Consider the following 18,800-nt stretch of genomic DNA (forward strand, 5'->3'; position numbering starts at 1 on the left):
TCCTTTGTCCTTGACCTCATTTCCACGGTTCAGCAACTGCTTGAAAAAAAATTGTAGTTTTTTTGTCATGTGAATTTCTCACTTATTATGAGTAATAGGATAACTATATTTGGTATATGCGACTATATGGGTTCCTTGCAACCTCTACATGTCCACTGGATAGGGTTCACCTTACCTCGACTTCATTTCATGGATAAGTGATCAAGGTTTAAGTTACATGATAAGGTCAGTCGGTCAACTAAAGGTGTAATACCACCAAATCATAGTACGTCACATCCGCTTTCATACGAAAAAGAGTCGAAAAAAAAATATTCCCTTGAATTTGACAGTTGTAGAAATTTAATCTTACATTTCATTGCAATAAAAAAATTATGAGTCATTAACATATATCTTGGGTGTTTCAAAGCACCATTATTTTTTTATTTGGTGTTTCTATAAAATATTTTGGAACGAGATTGATATGGTTACTAAAGCTTGAAAACAGGGAAAAAAGTGGTGAAAATTTGATTGGTCTACTTCCGGTGATGGTTATTATCTTATTTGCAATGAAATGTTATGTGAAATTTTAACTGTAGTTCTGGACAGAATAAAACTTTACTCATGTCAAGTAGTTTTTTATTTGAAACAGAGATAAATTCTGCACAATTTTTTTAAAAATCACCTCCAGTTTTAGTATAAATACCTATCAGTGGAAAGCAAAAGTCATTTGATGTCATTTCACCTTTGGTATTTAATTAGGCCCTATTTAACACACACATATAACTATTAATTTTGGTTCATTTATATGTTTCTGAGTTTTAGTGTGATGTCCATTTTCGCTGAACTTGTATACATTATTGTTCAGGGGCCAGCTGAAGCCCGCCTCCAGGTGCGGGATTTTCTCACTGTGTTGAAGACCCATTGGTGGCCTTGGGCTGTTTTCTGCTCTTTGGTTGGGTTGTTGTCTCTTTGACGCATTCCCCATTTCCATTCTCAATTTTATACATACAATTAGACCAAGAATTAAGGTGTTTTTTTTTTTTTCAGATTATCCATCTGATATTTATATTTTTACTGTAAATTAATTGCAGTGGGTTTATGTTGAGCCAGACATAGCAATCCTTGATTCTGTCGTCGGCTGCGTCAACATTTAGGTTCAGTCTGTACCTACATGGAAATTTGGAAAGAAGCTTGTTCATGACCAAAATACAGTATTCAGAGCAAACTTTTGAATATATTCATTTCCATTTTTCCGTATTTAACCGATAAATGGACATTTATTTAAAAACCAGTTGTTGGCATGACACAGGTTATGTTCTTCTCATATATGTTATGATGGTATGATACTAAACCCCTAACGGGAAGGATTGTGCCTGATATTCATATGATGAAGACATAATCTTTCAATCAGTTTAATTGAAGTCTGGAGCTGGCATGTCAGTTAACTGCTAGTAGTCTGTTGTTATTTATGTATTATTGTCATTTTGTTTATTTTCTTTGGTTGCATCTTCTGACATCAGACTCGGACTTCTCTTGAACTGAATTTTAATGTGCGTATTGTTATGCGTTTACTTTTCTACATTGGCTAGAGGTATAGGGGGAGGGTTGAGATCTCATAAACATGTTTAACCCCGACGCATTTTTGCGCCTGTCCCAAGTCAGGAGCCTCTAGCCTTTGTTAGTCTTGTATTATTTTTAATTTTAGTTTCTTGTGTACAATTTGGAGTTTAGTATGGCGTTCATTATCACTGAACTAGTATATATATTTGTTTAGGGGCCAGCTGAAGGACGCCTCCAGGTGCGGGAATTTCTCGCTGCATTGAAGACCTGTTGGTGACCTTCTGCTGTTGTCTGTTCTATGGTCGGGTTGTTGTCTCTTTGACACATTCCCCATTTCCATTCTCAATTTTATTAGTTTTTTTTTTACACTTAATAAACAAGTAGATTAACAGTCTGAGGTTTAAGTTTTTCAGTCATCATTAACTTTGTCAAATCTGAATGGAATTTTAGGAAATTTGGACAGAAGCTTAGTTATGACCAAAATACAGTATTCAGAGCAAAATTTTGAAAATATTTTATTTTATTTTCATTTTTCCGTATTTAACTGATAAATGGACTTAGTTTTTTTTTTACATTTAACAAATAGATTCAGTTTGGGGTTACTTTATCAAACCTTCATAGAATTTTATGAAACTTTGGCAGAAGCTTTTTTATGATTAAGAGATAATGTTTAAAACAAACTTCTCTGATAGATGAATTAGTTTTTCTACAGTTAACATTTAGCAATTTGGGATTAAACTTTTTTCCCATGATAAATTTGTAAGCTTTTATGGATTGTTAAGCAACTTCGACAGAAGCTAATTTTCAAGCATCTAAAGTAAAAGTTTGAATTTTTTAAAAATTCTGTATTTGACTGAAAAATGGACTCACTTTTTAAGTCAACATTACACTGACAGCAGCAATTGCAGGCAAGACACAGGGTTCAGCAGAACCCTTTACAAACTTTTAAGTGCTTTCAAAGGACAAACAAGAATTAATTTACACAGGTTTTTCACATTTTTTTAGTATTTCATTAAAATTTATGTTGTTAGCACATACACATTTCTTTGAATAATTTGATATGGTGAAACTAGTTGAACTAATCCCATAATGGATGAAAATTCCAAGTATAAATAATACTTTATGTTCAATGAATATGTTACACTAAGTACTAGAAGGTATGGTTTATAAATATATTGAACATATTATAGCCTTTTAAACATAGTTTATGTGATACTTATGTTGAAACAAAGTTGCAAAGTAAAAAATATAAGTGTAAACATATGGGTAAGTGTATGGAGGGGCAACATAACGAGAAAATACGCAATAAATCGTGGGTCTGTTTGATGATTATACTTCTTTTATATGAAATAATGGAGCACATTTGATTATAATAATATAGAATATTAAGTTAAAGTCTGAGATGAACTATATATCAATTGTATAATGATATTTTAGACATTGATACACTTACACAACCTTAAGAAATAGCTGTAATAAAATTACATTGTAACTGTTTATACTTTCACAATTTGTTGGCATGGAAATATTTTCAACCAAAAAGAGGGAGTTGTAATCTGATGAATTAAGTAGTAGTCTGTAAAAAGTCACCTACTATCTGGCTGTCTTTCCAAAGACCAATGGTTTTTGGATGACATCTTAAGTTTGCTTTGGAGTCAATTTGGATTGCATTTATAATTGCATGGGCCTACAATTGTAAATTTGACTTTTTATGCTCCCGCCGCTAAGCAAAGGGGGCATTAAGTGTTGCCCTTGCCTTGAGATGAAGAACTGTAAAACAAGGACCATAATCCTTTGCCTTTGCTAAGTGTGTTGTGAATTCTGTGTCATGAATATTAGATACACCATATACCTTCTCTACCTTGAAATATAGTAAGGTTGGACTTAATATTGTATCAGGTAACTCTGAAATCTTCATTGCTTAAATCATAGTAGACTTAAATTAACATTTTGATTAATGTCCTATTGATTTATTTTTTGTTTGTTAATCTAACCTAAAGTCTAACAAATGCCCTTCTATTAAGGATACCCTAATGTGAAAACTTTTTTTGTGAAAAAAAGAATATATTATATGTTAATGAATGATTGACAGTTAAGGACAATAAGAAATTTATTGTCATAGATGTCAGTCTGATGTCTTTTTAGATGCAATAATTTCTTTCAAGACATTGAAAATTTGATCTTGTAACAATACTGTTTAATGATAAATCAGCAGTAGGGATCTATGGCAACTTCTGATTACAGGTGTCTTTAATTTCTTTTTACAAGTTTGAGATTCTGAGGCCATTACATCAACTCTTACTGCTAATCAAAGATCTACAGATGTTTATATCATCAACACAGTGGGTGCCCCTAGTGGAGCAGAAACTACTTAACCCATGGAGTACTTGAGTTCCCCTAGTGGAGCAGAGACTACTTAACCCTTGGAGTACTTGAGTTCCCCTAGTGGAGCAGAAACTACTTAACCCATGGAGTACTTGAGTTCCCCTAGTGGAGCAGAGACTACTTAACCCTTGGAGTACTTGAGTTCCCCTAGTGGAGCAGAGACTACTTAACCCTTGGAGTACTTGAGTTCCCCTAGTGGAGCAGAAACTACTTAACCCTTGGAGTACTTGTGTTCCCCTCGTGGAGCAGAAACTACTTAACCCTCGGAGTACTTGAGTTCCCCTAGTGGCGCAGAGACTACTTAACCCTTGGAGTACTTGAGTTCCCCTAGTGGAGCAGAGACTACTTAACCCTTGGAGTACTTGAGTTCTCCTAGTGGAGCAGAGACTACTTAACTCTTGGAGTACTTGAGTTCCACAAGTGGAGCAGAGACTACTTAACCCTTGGAGTACTTGTGTTCCCCTAGTGGAGCAGAAACTACTGAACCCTTGGAGTACTTGAGTTCCACAAGTGGAGCAGAGACTACTTAACCCTTGGAGTACTTGTGTTCCCCTAGTGGAGCAGAGACTTCTTAACTTGTGTTCCCCTAGTGGATCAGAAACTACTGAACCCTTGGAGTACTTGAGTTCCACAAGTGGAGCAGAGACTACTAAATCCCTTGGAGTACTTGTGTTCCCCTGGTGGAGCAGAGACTTCTTAACCCTTGGAGTACTTGTGTTCCCCTAGTGGAGCAGAAACTACTGAACCCTTGGAGTACTTGAGTTCCACAAGTGGAGCAGAGACTACTTAACCCTTGGAGTACTTGTGTTCCCCTAGTGGAGCAGAAACTACTGAACCCTTGGAGAACTTGAGTTCCACAAGTGGAGCAGAGACTACTTAACCCTTGGAGTACTTGTGTTCCCCTAGTGGAGCAGAGACTACTTAACCCTTGGAGTACTTGTGTTCCCCTAGTGGAGCAGAAACTACTTTACCCTTGGAGTACTTGTGTTCCCCTAGTGGAGCAGAGACTACTTAACCCTTTGAGTACTTGAGTTCCCCTAGTGGAGCAGAGACTACTTAACCTTTGGAGTACTTGTGTTCCCCTAGTGGAGCAGAAACTACTGAACCCTTGGAGTACTTGAGTTCCACAAGTGGAGCATAGACTACTTAACCCTTGGAGTACTTGTGTTCCCCTAGTGGAGCAGAGACTTCTTAACCCTTGGAGTACTTGTGTTCCCCTAGTGGAGCAGAAACTACTGAACCCTTGGAGTACTTGTGTTCCCCTAGTGGAGCAGAGACTACTTGACCCTTGGAGTACTTGAATTCACTACCAGTTTATTGTGGGGTTCAAGTTGATAAATCTTAGTTTTCTTTTAGTATGTAGGCCAGTATGACTGCTGTGACAGCTTTGATTTTAATACTTAATAGGTCAACTATATTTGGTCTATAGTTCTTTGCATGTTTTAGTAATAAGAAGGTTTAGTGATTAGCTCCTATAGGAATATATAAAGATCAACCATATTTGTTTCATAGAAACAACTTTAGAAGATGTATATTGTCTGGTTGAGGAGTTACCTGACCTTGATATCTCTTTCGTTGGTTGACATACATTTAATTTTCTTGATGCATGGAGCAAGTCCTGAAACTCAAAGATTGTCAACACATTTTTCAGATATAATTAGTTAGTCCGTTCAGACCTTTCAGTATGTGCAATGTATTACACAGCTTTGGTTTTCAGCTTTTCAGAATGTTGTTACTGCATGTAACTGAGAATTTTATTAGAGTACATACATGTTAATTTATATTGAAATCTAAATGCTTATAAACAATTGATATTGGATAATTTGAAAATTTGTAGCATTAACATGTATGCAACATTTCTTGAAATTTTATATTTTGTTCAATGCATGTTCAACATTCACAGATTATATGATAGAAATGTAAAAAAACTTAACAAAAAGTATTTATTAAATGTTAAAGTTTATATTATCTAGTTCATCACAATTTAGTCAGTAACAAACAAGATTGTTATAGCACTTGAAGAACTCAATTCCAAAGATGATGTGTAGTTAATATGTAATTATCCTTCAATGAAATGTTATGATTTATGTGATAAATGAACATTTAAATCATCATTAAACTGTAGGCAAGTATAATTAAATTTTGCTTTACTTCAGTTATAAAACTTGTATATATACCTAAAGATGACTTGTGAATATGATTGATTAAAAATTTATGAAATGAAATAAAAATGTACTTGAAGATGACTTGTGAATATGATTGACTTCAAATTTGATAAATAAAATGAAACTTGACTTTATTTAACTTTCACTTCTGGACAATCTTAGAAAACTTGATTTTGGGATTTTTTACCTCTTATTCACTGCTTTGTGTACAGAAGAAAAAGTTCATGTCAGAAATATATTTCAAAGAATGCATGAAGCCACAATATTGCTAACACATCCATGATTTTTATTGAACAGCAAGGCAGAAAAAATGTATAAATTTGTCAACATTTTTAAATAGATATTACTAAACATTGTGTGTTGGTGAAATTTATAAAAAAATTAAGCAAATAGCAACATTCTCATGAAATTTTATGTCTATTTTTTTATTTTTTTAAAGAATAAATGAATTGAGTAAAAGTGACCTTTGAATGATTGTCTTGTATCAGTTTATTCCAATTTCTCAGATTTATGACATGCAACATATTTTTGATAGACACACTACTTGCTTCTTCAGACCTGCCAACTTTTCTGCTTTATTGGGGATGATCCCATGAGGGGTGTTGACTAGATCCTTATAAAACTCAATTATTTAGACTAAATACTTTCAAAAAGGCATTCAGAGGAGTCATAAATACATTTGAACACATGTATACTCATTCAAAATCATAGGTGTTATAATTAAATATATGGCAAGCCATTTTACTATTTATTCTAACTTCAAGATATCTTATATAATATATAAGATATCTTATATAATCTAGTTATCTTATATAATCTAGATATCTTATATAATATATAAGATATCTTATAAACTTGATAAGATACTATATACTTTATTAGATATCTTATATACTTTATAAGATATCTTATAAAGTATATAAAATATCTTATAAAGTTTATTAGATATCTTATAAATATTTTTTATATAAGATATCTTATATACTTTATAAGATATCTTCTAAAGTTATCTTATAAAGTAAACAAGATATCTTATAAATATTTTTTTATATAAGATATCTAATATAGGTTTATAAGATATCTAATATAGGTTTATAAGATATCTCATAGTTTATAAGATACCTTTTAAAGAAAACTATATGAGATATCTTATAAATTATATGAGATATCTTATAAACTTTATAAGATATCTTATAAACTTTATAAGATATCTCATAAACTTTATAAGATATCTTATAAACTATATGAGATATCTTATAAACTATATGAGATATCTTATAAAGTTTATTAGCTATCTTGAAGTTAGAGTAAATCGTAAAACGGCTTGCCATATAAATACGCTGATGACGTGAAGGAATGCATAAGGTCTTCTTGTGCCCATTGAAATTTGGAAAAGTTGGCAGGTATGCTTCTTATTTGTAATTTCTTATCCTGCAATAAATTATTGTACTATACAACATGTGTACAGACAAACCAAAGAGAAATATGTATACTATAGGTATATAGTCTCCTGGTATCTTACTTCTGTTTGGAATGAACGGCTACATTCAAATTACTGTTTACATCACAGTTCATTGTGGTGTCCTCTGGGAAATTTAAAAACCAAACATTAAGGTCAATGTTAAGTTCCAGGATTAGAAAAACATAAATTGATGGAAAATATCAAATTAATTTGTACTTGCTGATAAGAACACACAGGAGGAAAAATCGGTGAGCCTTGCTTTTTTTCTAGTTTCTACAGCTCCTAACCATTTGTTTTTAATATTTTCCTACCACATACAGATCATGTATATTTCAGCTGGTTACATTGTAATTATATATATTTGGTCAGACTACTTGTAATAGATATAAGACAAAGTCAAGAGTCCTTGTAATAGATATAAGACAAAGTCAGGCCTTTAAGGAATCAAAATTAATGACTTGTTAAAGAAAAATGAAATAAAAACCTCTAACAATTCCACAGTGATATAATTAATAAGAAAAAAAGTCCCGTGTTGATTAGATCAAGGAAGCCAGTCAATTACGATTGGATTACTTTTCCTTTTGTAGAAAACTAACCAAATATATCATAATAATGCAGAGTATGTCGTGTTGGAATTAATATGCTGTATTCTACCTGTCATGATTAGTTTTGCTGTAATTTACAAAGAAAATCTTAAATACTGCATGACGCATCATATATAACTGTAATTGATCAAAGTTTGATGGGATTTGATTTACCTGATTTTGAGTTAATTATGTATGGCTATCTTGGTAGGATATTAACGCAGGTGTTTTATAATTAACTACAATCAGGCGATGCCCTGTAGTCAGTGCTATGTTTTCTAATTAGTTCTAATCAGGTTATTTGTTTATTGATTGGAAGTGAACTATTTTGTACTGTTTCCAACCTTTTATGACCAGTAATTAATAGATTGTTATAACAGTAATTCTATGTGTAGTGTGATTTTATTATATTTTTAGCCTTCAAGACCCTGTGATAAAACAACTTAATGATAAAGTAAGAGGAATTTAAGGCAAAAGCTGCAATTAAGATTAGAAAATATTAATGTTAAAATTGTATAATATGTTCCTTGTAGAATAGAAAATTTATATTCAAATTATTACTTAGAAATAAAACTGATCTTAGGCAGTTTTCAAATTAATGGACCAATTTAGAAATTGTGTCACATTATGGGACTTCAATGTTTTGGATGTTCTGATTGGTCCAGACATATGGGAGCTTCAATGTTTTGGATGTTCTGATTGGTCCAGACATATGGGAGCTTCAATGTTTTGGATGTTCTGATTGGTCCAGACATATGGGAACCTCACTGTTTTTGGATGTTCTGGTTGGTCCTGAGATATATAGGAACTTCCCTTATCGGTCGAGACATCATCTATGAAGGGGAACTTTTTTGTCTGGGGATGATCTTATTGGTACAGAAATCATCTACGAAGGGGAACTTCATTGTTTTGGATGTTCTGATTGGTCCAGACATCATCATTAAAGATGCTGAGACTGTGCAACATACCGGTATATATCGAGGACAGAAGTTAAATGTTGCTAACCTCAATTGTCCCTTCAAAATATGATAATGTAAATACAGAAGAACATCAATTTCTAAAACTCCCAATTTTTGATAGTAATTATTTAACTCTAATGGAACCCTTAAAGTGGCATTAGCTGTCAAATTCATGTTCACTGATTTTACTCAAATTCTCATATTTGATCTATAACATACTAAAATGTATATCCAAATTACAATAAGTCTGAAATAAACAATTAACAATGCATGAACCAGATAATATATATCAGCATTTCATGTGTATTTTAGTCTAGACGCCATCTAATGAACCATAGAGATGACCTCCGAAGACTGCCAACGGTCACATAACCCAATATAAACATAAACATAAATATGAATAGATGGCGGCCTCATGCAATTGGACTTTTCTAGGTGTGTTTGATTTCATGTTATAGGTTAAAAAAATAAGATAATCATTTTTTTTACCTGTATAAGAATGATTTTTTTGTGGATCGAATCAGTCAACGAAATGGTTCACCTTTGTTTCACTTTCAATGTTGACATCCTTTTCCTTTTAATGGCTGAACATGACTAATACACCAGTAACTTATCTCTAGCTAATGGGTTATATTGAAGGTCACATGAATACGGATTCAATGAGGTCGAATTATTCACTTCGAGTGAATAAAAGTGTTACTGGAAATGGGAATTGATTTGTAAATAAGACAGCAACACAACAACAAAATGCATCAATTGTATAAACACCTTTATATAGGTCTTTAAAAACTGCTTTCAAAGTTATTTCTTTGTTTAAAATGTATGTATTAGTAGATATATTTATTAATTTCAGTATGACAATATATGAACAATTTAAAGCTCCTAACTTTAGTGCTTAGTTTGTTAGTCAAACTTGTCATACAATAACGAATCAAGGAGTCACATGAACAATAAATCTATAATTCTTCTTAGTTTTGTTGGTCACACTTGTATCATACATAGACTTAGTGAAGTCAAACATCAATAGTGATGTTACCAAGTGCTGTTGTTTTTATTTTACCATGTTACAGTATTAGTTTATATATCAAAGCAACTTTTGTTAGAAGTAATTTATCATATTAAAAAGGCATTACTACTTCTTAGGATACCAATGCTGCAGTGATTATCAATTTATTTTAGATTTAAAGCTTCATTAAAATATTATTTTAAGTTGCCCTGGTGCCAATGGGAATCTAAGGGAGACGGATGTATAAATTTATAGATGAGATAAACATTTCCTTTTATTCTAAAAAATTGGATTAAAGAGAAGGTTTGTAGGTACATTTTGGGACTTATTTGGTCCTTGGGTTAAAGAGAACATACCCAGATATGGTACATTTTGGTGGTAATATTAGGTCCTACCAATTGACCATAAATAGAACATTGTAAAACACCATTGCTAAACACAACTTGTAAGCTTTTAGAATAAAATCAGTCAGAAAATGTAAGTATTAGACTAGATGTAATCTTACAACTTGACTATGATATCATTTTATAATTAATAGATTTTTTACTTCAAACGATGTAAAGTCTTAGTACATGATGCCCAAACTTAACTTTTGGTAACCTATCATATGATACAAGAATATTACCAATACAAGTTCCTGTAAAACAATATCCTAGAAAACAGAATGACTGTATAAACTGGTATAGACCAGACTACTTACTTCTTAAATTACTTATAATAAAAACAAATTTGTATCATTACAGTTTGAAGTGTTTCTTTATAAAAGTCTATATGTGTCTATTCAGTTAAAAATTCAGATTTATAAAGGGAATTATTGATACTTTACTACTTAGAATACATTACAGTATATTGGGTCAGTTTGACTGTTTGTGTCGATCATTATCCAGACTGTGTAATAGTCTTACTATAAGTATTTTTCTGTGACAAATCTTAAACGATATTAAGTTGCATAATAATCATAATAATGGAAACTTATTGGGATTGTAAAGAAGATTATAATGGAGTGCATACATAGCTATATATATTTAGATATGTCTGTTGGAGTGTATACATAGCTATATATATTTAGGTATGTCTGTTGGAGTGTATACATAGCTATATATATTTAGATATGTCTGTTGGAGTGTATACATAGCTCTATATATATTTAGGTATGTCTGTTGGAGTGTATACATAGCTATATATATTTAGATATGTCTGTTGGAGTGTATACATAGCTATATATATTTAGATATGTCTGTTGGAGTGTATACATAGCTATATATATTTAGATATGTCTGTTGGAGTGTATACATAGCTATATATATTTAGATATGTCTGTTGGAGTGTATACATAGCTATATATATTTAGCTATGTCTGTTTGAGTGTATACATAGCTATATATATTTAGATATGTATGTTGGAGTGTATACATAGCTATATATATTTAGGTATGTCTGTTGGTGTGTATACATAGCTATATATATTTAGATATGTCTGTTGGAGTGCATACATAGCGATATATATTTAGGTATGTCTGTTGGAGTGTATACATAGCTATATATATTTAGATATGTCTGTTGGAGTGTATACATAGCTATATATATTTAGGTATGTCTGTTGGAGTGTATACATAGCTATATATATTTAGATATGTCTGTTGGTGTGTATACATAGCTATATATATTTAGATATGTCTGTTGGAGTGTATACATAGCTATATATATTTAGATATGTCTGTTGGAGTGTATACATAGCTATATATATTTAGGTATGTCTGTTGGAGTGTATACATAGCTATATATATTTAGATATGTCTGTTGGTGTGTATACATAGCTATATATATTTAGATATGTCTGTTGGAGTGTATACATAGCTATATATATTTAGGTATGTCTGTTGGAGTGTATACATAGCTATATATATTTAGATATGTCTGTTGGTGTGTATACATAGCTATATATATTTAGATATGTCTGTTGGAGTGTATACATAGCTATATATATTTAGCTATGTCTGTTTGAGTGTATACATCTATACTATTAAATGAGAAGACCTCATTTTGTGTGTCGCTTCTCTTCCTTCCACAACAAATTAATCATCATGTCTCTGTGTCCTATAAGTACCATGCATAGTCGCATTTGTCATCCTCGCTTATTATTATTTAATTTGGGTTATTTTGGGAGGAAAACAAACATAAAGGCATCCGATATTGTTTCCGTCATTGGACAGACTTTTAAGTCATATACAAGACTTAATTCCGTTTAGGACTGTTTTAAAATTACACATAATTTTCATAAGTACTTGGGGACAGGACAATTATTTTCGTGTTTTTCTGTATACTATGATCATACATATACTATAAATAAAGTGAATTTGCTATTTACTATCAATTCAAATATAATATATCAGTGACCGCCGTGGATAGTAAACTTGGAATTGATAGTAAATAGCAAATGCACTTTATTTATAGTATATGTATGTTCATAGTATACAGAAAAACAGAAAACAAAAAATAACGGACTTCGGAAAAAAAGGGGAGGGCTTAAAAAAATTGTCCTGTCACCAAGTACCTATGACTTTTGATACCTTTCCTGAAATTCTCCAGTCATAAAATCTTTTACAAAAATTCATCCTACAACAGTTTACAATTACTTTCAAGAACGCTCTAAATGACCGCAATTTCGCGGGTGTGTTCTAGTAGCTATTTATATTTAGATATGTCTGTTTGAGTGTATACATAGCTATATATATTTAGATATGTCTGTTGGAGTGTATACCTATCTATATATATTTAGATATGTCTGTTGGAGTGTATGATACATAGCTATATATATTTAGATATGTCTGTTGGAGTGTATACATAGCTATATATATTTAGATATGTCTGTTGGAGTGTATACATAGCTATATATATTCAGATACTTCTGATCATAGTGGGAGATGATCAATGTTCATTGAATAGTGGGTTTTGTCATAAGGCATCCATGGCTACAGTTTTCAATAACATTTAGGAATAAGTAAATTTTTTTTATTGTCAACAATCTTTTTGAAAGATTCATAATTTGGAAATATCCGGGTCTTTTTTTCAAGACAGGAGCAGACAAACTTTAAAAAACATTTAGGATCTAACTTGGAGATACAGGGGGCCTCAGTGGCCAAGTGGTCTAAGAAGATTATCTATAGTTATAAATCACAATCCTGTCAACACTAAGGTTGTGAGATTGAACCCTACTCTTGGCAGGCGTGTTCAACTAAATTGACCGGGATTGCCAGTTTACTGGACAAGGTCTTTTGTTCTCTCCTGGGACTTGTGGCTTCCTCCAACAATAAAAACTGGCAAGCACAACAATAGTGCTAATAATGGCGTTAAACACCAACAATCAATCAATCAATCTGAGATACATTGTCTGATACTAATGTCTGATACTAAAGTGTAGATACAGTGTCTAATACTAAAGTGCAGATACATTGTCTGATACTTAAGTGTAGATACAATGTCTGATACTAAAGTGTAGATACAATGTCTGATACTAAAGTGTAGATACAGTGTCTGATACTAAAGTGTAGATACAGTGTCTGATACTAAAGTGTAGATACAGTGTCTGATACTAAAGTGTAGATACAGTGTCTGATACTAAAGTGTAGATACAGTGTCTGATACTAAAGTGTAGATACAGTGTCTGATACTAAAGTGTAGATACAGTGTCTGATACTAAAGTGTAGATACAGTGTCTGATACTAAAGTATAGATACAGTGTCTGATACTAAAGTGTAGATACAATGTCTGATACTAAAATGTAGATACAGTGTCTGATAATACTAAAGTGTAGATACAATGTCTGATACTAAAGTGTAGATACAATATTGGTTTAATTTTACTTGTTCTTTTCTTATTTAGTATTATACCATTGTAATAGAGTTACATGTTCATTTATGGACCTTTTTTTGTCCCCAAATTGAGATAAATTGGGTTAGGGTTGAGATGTCTTAAAACTACAATCATTTGCCTGTCCAAATTCAGTGACCAAGTCAGGGACAGTCTACTTATAATATCTTGGTGTTAATGTTGACCTGTAGATGTCTTTGTGTCATTTGGGGGTTGCTGTCTCATTAACATATACCCTACATCTCCTTTGATTCTGTGATGGAGATTTTAAGTTTTAAGCTAGGATGTTGTAATAAACCAATAACAAACCTACTAGTATGTAACTTTATAATCTAGATATTTTTAAACTGCAAGACGTTTGACGCACACATTCATATTTTATGGGTTAATTTACAATTTTTTTTTACAGTGACCATAAGAGACCCATGAAAAATAGAATTAAGCCTTACTGTTTAGGGCATCAGCGCGCCATGTCCTTAATTTGGAACTCTTGATTTCATTAAGGAAATTGAAAGTCCAATCATCTCCCATAGGGGCCTCATTAAAGATATCTGTAATTATGGAGTTTTCATAACAGAAATTTGTGCACTTCCTGGTAAAGGAAATTCCATTTTATCTTTCCAAATAAGACTATCAACAAGAATCATTTAATCTTCAGGATGTTTATGATATTATTCTGTAATAAGCTCAGCCATGATATCATTCTGATTGGTATTTTACTAAAGAGAGGAGAAAGATACCAAATGGATATTCAAACTCATAAGTTGTAAACAACAATGCCCTGGCAAAAAGTTCTTTTCATCTTTGGCAGCCTACTTCTGTATGAATCTTGGTATCTTACAAAAAGAGAATTATAAGAAAAGAAACAAAGGGGGCATTAAAATTCTGAAGTGGAATAAAAATGGGCAACATCATGACCAAGAACAAAAAGACAAATCACTCAAAACTGACATTTGTGCTGCATAAACCCCACTAAAAACAAGATGAACTCTGGTTCCAAAAGTGTAAGCAGTTCCTGCACCACAAGTGGCACCAGCCAGTGACGCTGAGTAATGACTGGATTATTGGGGGGATACCAATTTTTGGTGGATTTCATTAGTAATGGTGAACAATAAATCAAAATTTTCAATTTATTACAAATATTTATAAACACTTGTATTCAGACTTTGTCAAAACATGGAAATCCTTATCCATGAAAAAACAATTATTCCTCAATCCATGAAAAAACAATTATTCCTCAATCCATGAAAAAACAATTATTCCTCAATCCATGAAAAAACAATTATTCCTCAATCCATGAAAAAAACAATTATTCCTCAATCCATGAAAATTGGTTCTGATGAAAAGTACTGTAAATTCAGAAATTATTGCGTGCATTTATTATTGCGATTTTGTCATTTTAGACTAAAATGCGATTTTAATTTTTGCGATATTGAGAAAAATCCTGTTTAATTCATACAAAAAATTTCAAAATGCGAGTTTAAATTATTGCGATTATAACCCTGTCGCATTTTTCGCAATAATAAAAACATCGCAAAAATTTCTGAATTTACAGTAGATGGATCCACAGTACCTTACAAGTATTACAATCTCTAGTATTTATGTATATATATGTAGAAAATACTTCTTTGTAGCATAAAGGTCTGTAAATATAGGTACTGTGGATTCATTTATTTTTGTGGGTACCAATTTTCATGGATTGAGGAAAACTTGCATTTTCGTGGATATTTGAATTCGTGGTTTTGTCTATCTCTGCACACAAAGCCCATAGAAATTTAGTTATTCGTTGAACATTTGAATTCGTGGTTCACCTGTACCCACGAAAACCACGAAAATTGGTATCCAACGAATAATAATGAATCCACAGTATATAAAAAGTCCTGTTTGTTCCATTGTTCCAATGTACCTTATAGATCTGTATGTATATATAATTCATTTTATTCAGTCAACTATTTCTCTTTTCCAGATGAATACCATGGAAGCCATAGAGTGAACAGTCCAGATAATGATGAGATTAAAGGGACAACAGGACAAGAGGAAGGATAGAAGACTATTATATATTAAAAGGGAGGCTACTCTTACTTTGGGGACACAAGATCGAAGGTTGAAAACATGATGTTTCATTGTAATTTGCAATTTTGAAATTAAAGGTAATAACTTAGAGGGTTCTAAATTTTCCTGCTGATGCCTGCTACAGTTATTTTATTAGTTTATTTTTTAACATGTGTTTTTATGTCTGTGTCACATAAAAAGTCTTTTAATAAGGAGATACTCATGTAACTCGATCAAAACTACAGAATACACAGATTCACAAATTGACAGGACTTTAAATGTTTAATCTCAGTATCAATCTGGTTATATATCCAGTCACAAGGTAATGACAAGGCTTATATTTTCTATGATATATTGGCTAATTTCAACTCATAGATAGCTTATTCCCAGCAAGAAACTTATCAAATGATTTTTATTCCCTATCAGAATAATTTGCAGACACTATAAAATACATTTTTGTGATACCACAGTTAAGAAGTATGAAACAATATCCCATATTTATGGTCCAGGTGTATTTACAATGGAAGTTTTTACTGAAAGATCTTGTGTCTCCAGTAAACCTTGAGTGCCTTTCCCACAAGGTGTGGAGAAAGGGCGGTATTGATCACCATGAATTGGTCATTGAGAGAGAGATTGTTTTTATGCTGTATTCATTGTTGAATTATTGATCAAAGTTTGAGACTTCTAGTTAAAACATATAGTTAAATTTTCTTTTGTTGTTTATTAAGAATTTATAAGATAATGTTTCATGCAAAAACTGAGTTTCACATTGTAGATACATTTATTGTTTTGTTTGAATACTTTGTAAACATGTTATTGTTTTTGAGTGGAAATAAATCTTTATAAAGATTATTATTGATCATGTAAATTTACCGGTACCACAAGAAAACTAGCTTCATATTTTCAGTGAATTGATTTTTTTAATCCTTTCATGAAATTATACAGAAGGCCAAAAGTTAAATTTCTAATTTTTTTAAACATACGTTTTACTTACTACAGAATGTCTATCTTAATATGATATGCAATTAACCTCTGCTACAGGATACATATACTGGTACAACTGTGAGACATTAAAACTAATGTCAAATTAAGTACAGTATTTACAAGGAAGATATTTACTGCATTTAAAATACACAAAATTGTCAGATTTACAGCACAAACCACTCTCTAGTACATGTTTGGCATACTAGTCTGTTTCAAATAGCATTTAATAAAACTTGGAATCTTACTGAACCACTGTAACATGCTTCTTTATACTTCACTGATAATTATTGAAAATTTTAATGAACTATTCTCTTTTGAGAATACTCTGATAAAAATCTTGTATTTGGATACAGTGTTTTACTGCAGACGTTGAGTGTCTATCACTATAGTAGCTTAATGAAGGCATGCTGTATAACACCACCATACTGTAATATTTGAAGATAGTTTTTCTGATCCATTGTTACTGTATTACCTTTTTATATATATTGGATTGACTAATCTGTTGCAACGTTCATCTCACAAATTATTTTTTGTAAACTGCAAGGCCGTACCTTGACCTATAATGGTTTACTTTTATAAATTGTTACTTGGATGGAGAGTTGTCTCATTGGCACTCATACCACATCTTCCTATATCTATACACATGTCAAAAGACAAATTTTATTTGGTTTCTCCGTGTTATTGTTATGCTATTTTATTTTGACAATGCTTGAAAAAGTACAAATCACAAAGCTGACAAAAAAGCTATTTGAGGGTTGGTTTAATTGTTTGTATATGGTGTAAGAGAGATAATTCATTTTACATTTGTTTGATAGGGAAGTGAGAATGATGTTGCCATGTGGGTCCCATAAACTTACAAAATGTTTATATTTTTACATGTCATGTAAATGAATCATATTTTGTGATGTAGAGTAGTTATGCAACATGTTTCCATGGATATGAGTGTTATTACATTGGAACAGTCTAAATTATTACAAGATTGCTGTCTATAATATGTTTATAAAAAGACAGAGAATATCTTATTATTTCATCTGAATGTCTGAATTGAGAAATATATTTTCATTGCCATGTTTTTAGTTCATTATTCAGTGGTATGATATGATGACAATTTCCACAATCAGTCGATGATTTTGTACAGTATTTTGGATGCCAGCACATTGTAATAAAGGCTTTCTACCAAAATTCTGTATAATCAAAATTCTATATTTTGATAAAATAAAAATTGTTAATAGATGAGTTTTTATTTTGTATCACTCCCTCAAAAAAAAAATTACAGGTACGTTATATATATATCATTAATTTTGCCCTACATTTCATTTGTAAAAATTGTTAACAGACAAGTTTTTATTTTGTATCACCTCCCAACAAATGACATCAAGTTACAAAAAAAAACCAAAAACAAACATACCATTAAAAGAAAAACAATTATTGCTGACATCACATTTTTAATATGCTGACAATCTGCAGGAAGAGAGAGATTACCATGCTGAGACACATTATTCATACTGATAACCAACGATTCTATGCCCTTACTCCTAAATGCTGCAATATTGAACGAGAAGCGGCAATCTTTCAATTCCCTGGTTTGACCTAATAGAGGATCAAAGATCTCCCTGTTCCTTAAAGCATGCAAGCTACCACAAGATAACCAGGACTGTCATTGGTTAAAGTGTTTATCTAAGATATCCCTGTTCCTTAAAGCATGTAAGCTACCACAAGATAACCAGGACTGTCATTGGTTAAAGTGTTTATTTAAGATCTCCCTGTTCCTTAAAGCATGCAAGCTACCACAAG

The 18,800-nt window shown here is 31.8% G+C and overlaps 1 protein-coding gene across 6 annotated transcripts in view; it reads left to right on the forward strand.

Moving 5' to 3' along the window:
- The window catches only part of LOC127731197 (zinc finger CCCH domain-containing protein 10-like), a 130,171-nt gene extending 111,932 nt beyond the window's left edge, over positions 1-18,239 (forward strand). For all 6 annotated transcript variants that reach the window (XM_052240146.1, XM_052240147.1, XM_052240151.1 and 3 more), the window contains one exon: positions 15,937-18,239. The gene's annotated coding sequence lies outside the window, so the exon portion shown is untranslated. The remainder of the gene's footprint in view (positions 1-15,936) is intronic.
- Positions 18,240-18,800: the final 561 nt, after the last annotated feature.

Source organism: Mytilus californianus, unplaced genomic scaffold (assembly GCF_021869535.1).
Source record: "Mytilus californianus isolate M0D057914Y unplaced genomic scaffold, xbMytCali1.0.p SCAF_2, whole genome shotgun sequence".
Classification (NCBI taxonomy): domain Eukaryota; kingdom Metazoa; phylum Mollusca; class Bivalvia; order Mytilida; family Mytilidae; genus Mytilus; species Mytilus californianus.